Source organism: Gouania willdenowi, chromosome 6, assembly GCF_900634775.1.
Source record: "Gouania willdenowi chromosome 6, fGouWil2.1, whole genome shotgun sequence".
Taxonomy (NCBI): Eukaryota; Metazoa; Chordata; class Actinopteri; order Blenniiformes; family Gobiesocidae; genus Gouania; species Gouania willdenowi.
In genome coordinates this window covers 751,545-758,543 of record NC_041049.1, presented here as the reverse complement: position 1 = coordinate 758,543, position 6,999 = coordinate 751,545, and positions in this window count along the sequence as shown.

The following is a 6,999-nucleotide window of genomic DNA, read 5'->3' as shown; positions in this document are numbered from 1 at the left end:
CAGGTCTCCTATCAGACATAGATTTGGAGATAGAGGAATCCTGTAGTCAAAAATGGAGGACAGTTTTTCAGTGATTAGAAACAAAAACTGTTGAACTGGGGAACAAAGCCATATGGCATGTAAATATGAATCAGCTGTTTCCCGGGTGCACTGAGAGCAGATGTCTGTTGGGGAGAAGCCCATTTTATACATTTTCTTTTTTTCCTCTCTTTTTTTCTTTTTTTTGCCCTAAGGGGATGCTGCAAGTTGCCCTGCCGGCCCCCAGGCGCACTGACCAAGCACCCCAGATCGCCTTTCCTTGATGCCACCCGCGCGATGAGCCCAAAACAGCCCCCCCCACCCCCCACCAAAGGGCCCAGCCACACCGCAGAGCCCGGCTCACGGGGCGCCGCCCAAGCCGGGGCCACCCGGTGCCGCACCTGCAGGCATGGCAGGGCGCGGCCCGCACCACCCGCCCTGGAAGACCCCCGCCAGATAGCCGGCCAGGCCCACCGGACCCCAAGGGCACCACCGCAGGACAGGGAACCCCCAAAGGCGAGCCCCCGGGCCAAACCCCCGTAGGGGGCGCCCCCCACCCCAGCCCACGAACAGGCCACAACCCAGCAAGACCGCACAGCCCCAGACGGTGCAAGAACAGCAGCCCAGGCCCCCCCCCCCCCCGGCGCAAGAGCGACCGGCTGCCGCCACCGCAGGAGAGGCACCCCAACGGAACACAACCGATGCAAACCAGCAGCCCCCAGCCAAAGGCGCAGAACCCACCCACCCGCCAGCCCGCAGATAGCAGGACAGACCTACCAAGCGGCCGATACCGACCTCAACCACCAGAACAGCTAGAGCCGCCCCCCAGCAAAGAGCACCATCCCGGAGTGCCAAGCAACCCCGCCCTAACCTCGGCGCAGACGCCAGCACCCCCAGCGCTCCCACCCCCCACACCGGGGGGGTGGGGGCCGCCCCACACGCCGCGAGGCGCACCCCCAAGGCAACCAGGAGACGAGACAAGCACCAAGCCCCACCCGTAAGAAAGGGGCACCCTCACGCCCCACCAGGCCGGCCCTGCCCAGAGAGACCTCGTAAAGAGAGCCCCCAGCAACACCCCTCCACGCCCCTCAGAGACCCACCGCCCCGCCACGCTCAACCGCACCCTCCTGATCCCCACACAGCGGCCCAGCCATCAACAGAGGGGCCAGGCCCCCACTCGACAGGCCCTGGTGTGTGACGTTACCCACCACCCTGTTGTGCCTCTCCATTCCCCAATGAAGAGGCACTTCCCTATCCCCTGAGTGAATGTATGTGTTTAGTGAATGTATGAAGTGCTATTTAAAAATGGTGGATGGAGGGGAGCGGTGCTCCCCATCCAGCCTATGTGTATATATGTGTATGTGGTGCAATAGCTCCGGAGGGTGGAAGTGGTGGTCCCACCCTCCGGGGGGTGGTGTGTTGAGGTGTAATTGAAATGCGAGGGATTAGTAGGGCAGCCAGAGGCGGGAGTGCCACCCCCGTGCCAGTACTTTGTAGCACAGGCGGCTATATATTTCATATATATAGCCAGTTCTGGAGGTTGTAAGGAGTATTTTTCTTGATTGTCTCTGTTACTTGTAAGTACTGTAAAAAAATACTTTTATTTATATTGAATGTTTGGGTTAGATTGTTATATGTCCTGAGCTTGTTAATTTCAAATAGGTCATGGAGATGAGTGATGAGTGTCTTTAGATAGAGTGGTGTTTTTCTATTTCAAAAGGCGGGGTTGTGTCGGATTGGAGACAACATGCTAGTATTTAATTTAACATTCGTAATGTCCAGGAATTTCCACCACGCAGTCAGGGTGGAGGCAATCAGTGGGATTTTAAAGCAGTTGTGACATTTGAGGGTCGCAGTGATAAAAGGGAGATCAGAGAGTTTAATATGTTTGCAGTCTAACTGTTCTATTTCTAGCCAGGTGTTGTAGTATTCTTTTGGCCCCTTTACTCTTTGACCATGCTACATGCTAAGCTAACCAAACACCTGGGACTGGTCTCTGGTCTGGAGCTGCTTGACCGAATATAATTAAAAAAATACTTTGAAGCAGAGAAAAGTCAGAAAACACCACAACTGTAAAACATGAAATGAAAGCAATAATTCACACACACAAAAAAAAAACACGACTTCGAAAAGACAAAACAACAAGAGTACAACACAAGGTAAGAGACGGCAGTCCAACAGGAAACGTTTAGAAAGATAAAAACACAACTGAAGACTTCAAAGGACAACATCTGGCCAATCAGCTCAGTCTGAAAGATTATCCAACTCTTTTAAAGGCACAACAAGCTCAACATGTCCCATAATGCATCTGGCTTTCTGCTGGATAGCAAACATCATCGTGTTAGGAATAGCAACACTTTCCTAAAACACGCCCAGTATATCTGCACTGTGTACTGACATATTTGTGTAAAGAACAATGAAACCATTAAGCCTCACCCTGAGGAGCTGATCCATTAAAGGTCTTATAGAAAAGTGCACAATCACCATTTTAATTTTGATTGGAGATTAAAACCCTTACAGACATCAAAGTACACGGACTCGTGCACCAATCAAAGTGTGTGTGGAAGGAGTCAGTGCTGCTCGTGTGTGATGTTCATATCTATATGTGAGCGTTATGTAACTCTCTCTGCTCGGGTTAATCAGCTCTGCCTCTGCCTTTGAGCAACACGGAGACCTTCACGTTTCCTCCCACGGCCATGTTTTAACAGCTAATCACTGACACCACTTTAATTAGACCTCCCTTCTTCTTCTTCTTCTTCTTCTCTTCCCTCACTGTCCCTGTCACGCCAAGCATTAGACGAGCTGGGATTAAAAGCATCCAGCGGTAAAATTAGAAACACGATAATGTTTGTGGATTAGTTGGAGACGCTCCTTCATCTGACATCACACGTCAATCTTTCTGACAGCTTCGTCTTTCTGTCGCTAATGCGGCTCAAACGGAGCAAAAAGAGCAAAAAGAGATGAAACAGAAACTCACAGAGGTCAGAGCAGATACAGACATCTACTGACATCTACACCCACCAATCAGTACATCCAATACATTAATATCACAGACAGATGTCTATAAACAGTACATCGTCATAGATCTGTGAAACTAAGCAGGTCTGGTCCTGGTCAGTAGATGATGGAGACCAATGAGAATTCCAGGGGCCACAGTGGGGGACAGTCACTGCAGTGGTATCTGTCATTGTGTCCTTGGGCAAGGCACTTCACCCACATTGTCTAGTATGAATGTAGTGTGTAAGTGAGTGGTGGTGGTGGTGGGAGGGGTCAATGGCACACTATGGGAGCTTTGCTTTCGTCAGTCTGCCCCAGGGCAGCTGTGGTTACAATAGTAGCTTACCACCACTAAGTGTGGAATGAAAGAATAATTCCTTAATTCTGTAAAGCACTGTATAAAATCCAATGCATTATTATTATTATTATTATTATTATTATTATTATTATTATTATTAATATTATTATTATTATTAATATTATTATTATTATTAAACCAGCATCCATCCATCCATCCATCTTCTTCCGCTTTATCCGGGGCCGGGTAGCGGAGGCAGCAGTCTCAGCAGAGATGCCCAGACCTCCCGATCCACGCACACCTCCTCCAGCTGTTCTGGGGGGACCCCGAGGCGACACCAGGCCAGCTCAGAGACATAGTCCCTCCAGCGTGTCCTGGGCCTTCCACGAGGCGTCTTCCCAATAAGACATGCCTGAAACACCTCCCGAGGGAGGCGACCAGGAGGCATGCAAAACAGATGCCCGAGCCACTTCAGCTGGCTCCTTTCAACGTGAAGGAGCAGAGACTCTACTCTGAGCTCCTCCCGAGTGACTGAGCTTTTCACCCTATCTTGAAGGGTGCGCCCAGCCACCCTGCGAAGGAAACTCATTTCGGCCACCTGTATCCGCAATCTTGTCCTTTTGGTCATTACCCAAATCTCATGACCATAGGTGAGGGTAGGAATGTAGATCGATTGGTAAATTGAGAGCTTTGCCCCCGACTCAGCTCCCTCTTCACCACAACAGTCCGATACAGCGACCGCATCACTGCTGACGCCGCACCGATCCGTCTATCGATCTCACGCTCCATCCTACCCTCACTCGTGAACAAGACCCCGAGATACTTGAACTCCTCCATTTGAGACAAGGACTTTCCACCGACCCAGAGAGGGGAAGCCACCTTTTTCCGGTGGAGAACCATGGCCTCAGATCTGGAGGTGCTGATCCTCATCCCGGCCGCTTCACACTTGGCTGCAAACCACCCCAGTGTACGCTGAAGGTCCTGATTTGAGGAAGCCAACAGAACATCATCTGCAAACAGCAGAGATGAAATCCTGAGGTTCCCAAATCAGACCCCCTCCGGTCCCTGGCTGCACCTAGAAATTCTGTCCATAAAAATAATGAACAGAACCGGTGACAAAGGGCAGCCCTGGTGGAGACCAACATGCACGGGGAACAGGTCTGACTTACTGCCAGCAATGCGAACCAGGCTCCTGCTGCGGTCATACAGGGAACAGACAGCCCTTAGCAAAGGGCCCCGGACCCCATACTCCCACAGCAACCCCCACAGGGCACCACGAGGGACACGGTCGAACGCCTTCTCCAGATCCACAAAGCACATGTGGACTGGTTGGGCGAACTCCCACAAACCCTCGAGCACCCGATGAAGGGTATAGAGCTGGTCCAGTGTGCCGCGACCGGGACGAAAACCGCATTTTTCCTCCTGAATCCGAGGTTCGACTATCGGCCTGATCCTCCTCTCCAGCACCCTGGAGTAGACCTTGCCGGGGAGGCTGAGGAGTGTGATCCATCTGTAGTTGGAGCACACCCTCCGATCCCCCTTCTTAAAGAGAGGGACCACCACCCCGATCTGCCAATCCAGAGGCACTGTCCCCAGAGGGGACAGTGCCTCTGGATTATTAAACCAGCAAAACCAGTAAAACCAATAAAACCAGTAAAACCTGTATAAACTAGTTTGTACAACCAGTATACCCAGTATAAACCAGTATAGCCTATATAAACAAGTACAACTAAAACTGTAAAACCAATAGAACCAGTAAAACCTGTATAAACTAGTATAACCCAGTGCAACCAGGAAGGACCATTCCATGTTATTTCAACAAATGTTCAAGACATCCCACGCACATCAGTCTTATAAAATTTTGAAATGTTTACCAATTGTTCCATCATTATTCAATAGGCACACTGTAAATGTTTAGTTTGATTAGATTAATTCTTTTTTAGATATAGACAGTTTAGTGTATGTGAGAGAAAAACACTAAATTGTCCATGTCTGGTAAAAATTTCATAATTTTTTAAGACCAGTTAACACGATCACCAGCTGGGTTCAAACACCAATGGCTTTGAATGAGCCCAGTGTTACTGGTAACTACTGTAAACTATCGACCTGTGGCTCAGGTTTGAGGTCTGAATGAGTTCAGATTCTGAGGCAGCACAAGCACTACATGACGAAGGACCAATCAGATGAGTCTCCACAATAAAGGAGGACAGACATGAGTAAGAACGAGAGCACGGAGGACACAGTTAGTGGTTCATGTTCAGGGAACACACACACACACACACGTACGCACACATAAAACTGTAACAGGGTTCACCAGTTTAATGTTAATTTCTAAGTGACAATTTCAAAGAATTTTCATGGCAATTGCAAAGTCAAATAGAACTGCAAGCAGTTATGAAAAGGGGCCAAGCCTTCCCACACGACTCGGCCCCCAGGTTTTGCGGAGCCCATGGAATTATGTCACAAAGGATGACGGGCTCATTGGACCAAACCCTAAGGAGGAGTTTGAAAAAGTAAGTTTTCCAGTGTTTGCGATTTTGCTCCGACAAAAGTTGAGGCGGAAATGGGCGGGGCCTAGCCCAGGTGAATTAGTGCTATTCAGGGAATCTGTGGATATGAAGTTTTTGAATGTGCAACATATGGTGTAGGAGTTATAGGCCAAAACTTGTTGACCTTGGTATAGCTCCACTTGCAGACATATGTGAGTTTTTGCATCCAAGGTAAGCTGGGGTTCTGGACCCACCCTCCAAAGGGCACCGCCCTCCCTTGCACGGTTTAGCCTGCAGCACCACTTTTACCACCAGAAATAAAAGGTAACTATAATCCTAATGAATACAATAGGGTTCCTAGCACCGCTGGTCCTATGCCAGTGCGTATGCCAGGCCCCGTGGGCTTGGTCCCCTAATTATCTAAACTCAAATAAAATTGAATTATGATTACGACAGCAACAGATTTTTAAAATTCCAATTACACTTACAGTATAAGTATGCCATAATTACAAGTAATTATAAATCATGCATTTACAATTATAATTGACCCTAACCCTAGATTCCACCTCTTGATGTCCATCCACCTGTTTTCAGACCCTCTTCTTCTTCTACTGTCTGCTGACGAAGGCTCAGGGTCTGAGTTTATGTAACCTTTGTGTTTTTGGTGCGTGAGGAGAAGCGTCGCTGAGCATCTCATCTGTGAGCTGAGAGTAATGTGTGTGTGTGTGTGTGTGTGTGTGTGTGTGTGTGTGTGTGTGTGTGTGTGTGTGTGTGTGTGTGTGTGTGTGTGCGTGTGTGTGTGTGTGTGTGTGTGTGTGTGAGCTGAGCTTGTGTCAGAGACAGAGAAGCTGGAGGACAAAAATCTGTGAGTCCTCACCTTCATCAGAGAGAAGCATCTGGACCCAGCGGAGCAGAAACACACACACACACACACACACACACACACACACATTACTCTCAGCTCAGCTCACAGGCTAATTACAGCCCAGCAGCTCCTCACAGACTGTCCTCATTTCGTAGACTAAAAATTTTCATCATAGTTTTTTTTCAACTAAATGTTATAAAGTGACAATAACTAGACTATGACTAATGAGAAAATCACATGTGAATGAAAACTATATAAAAATGCAAATGTATTGATGTTTTCTTTGATAAAAACTCAACCATAATTTCGTCACATGTAACGAAATCCAATCA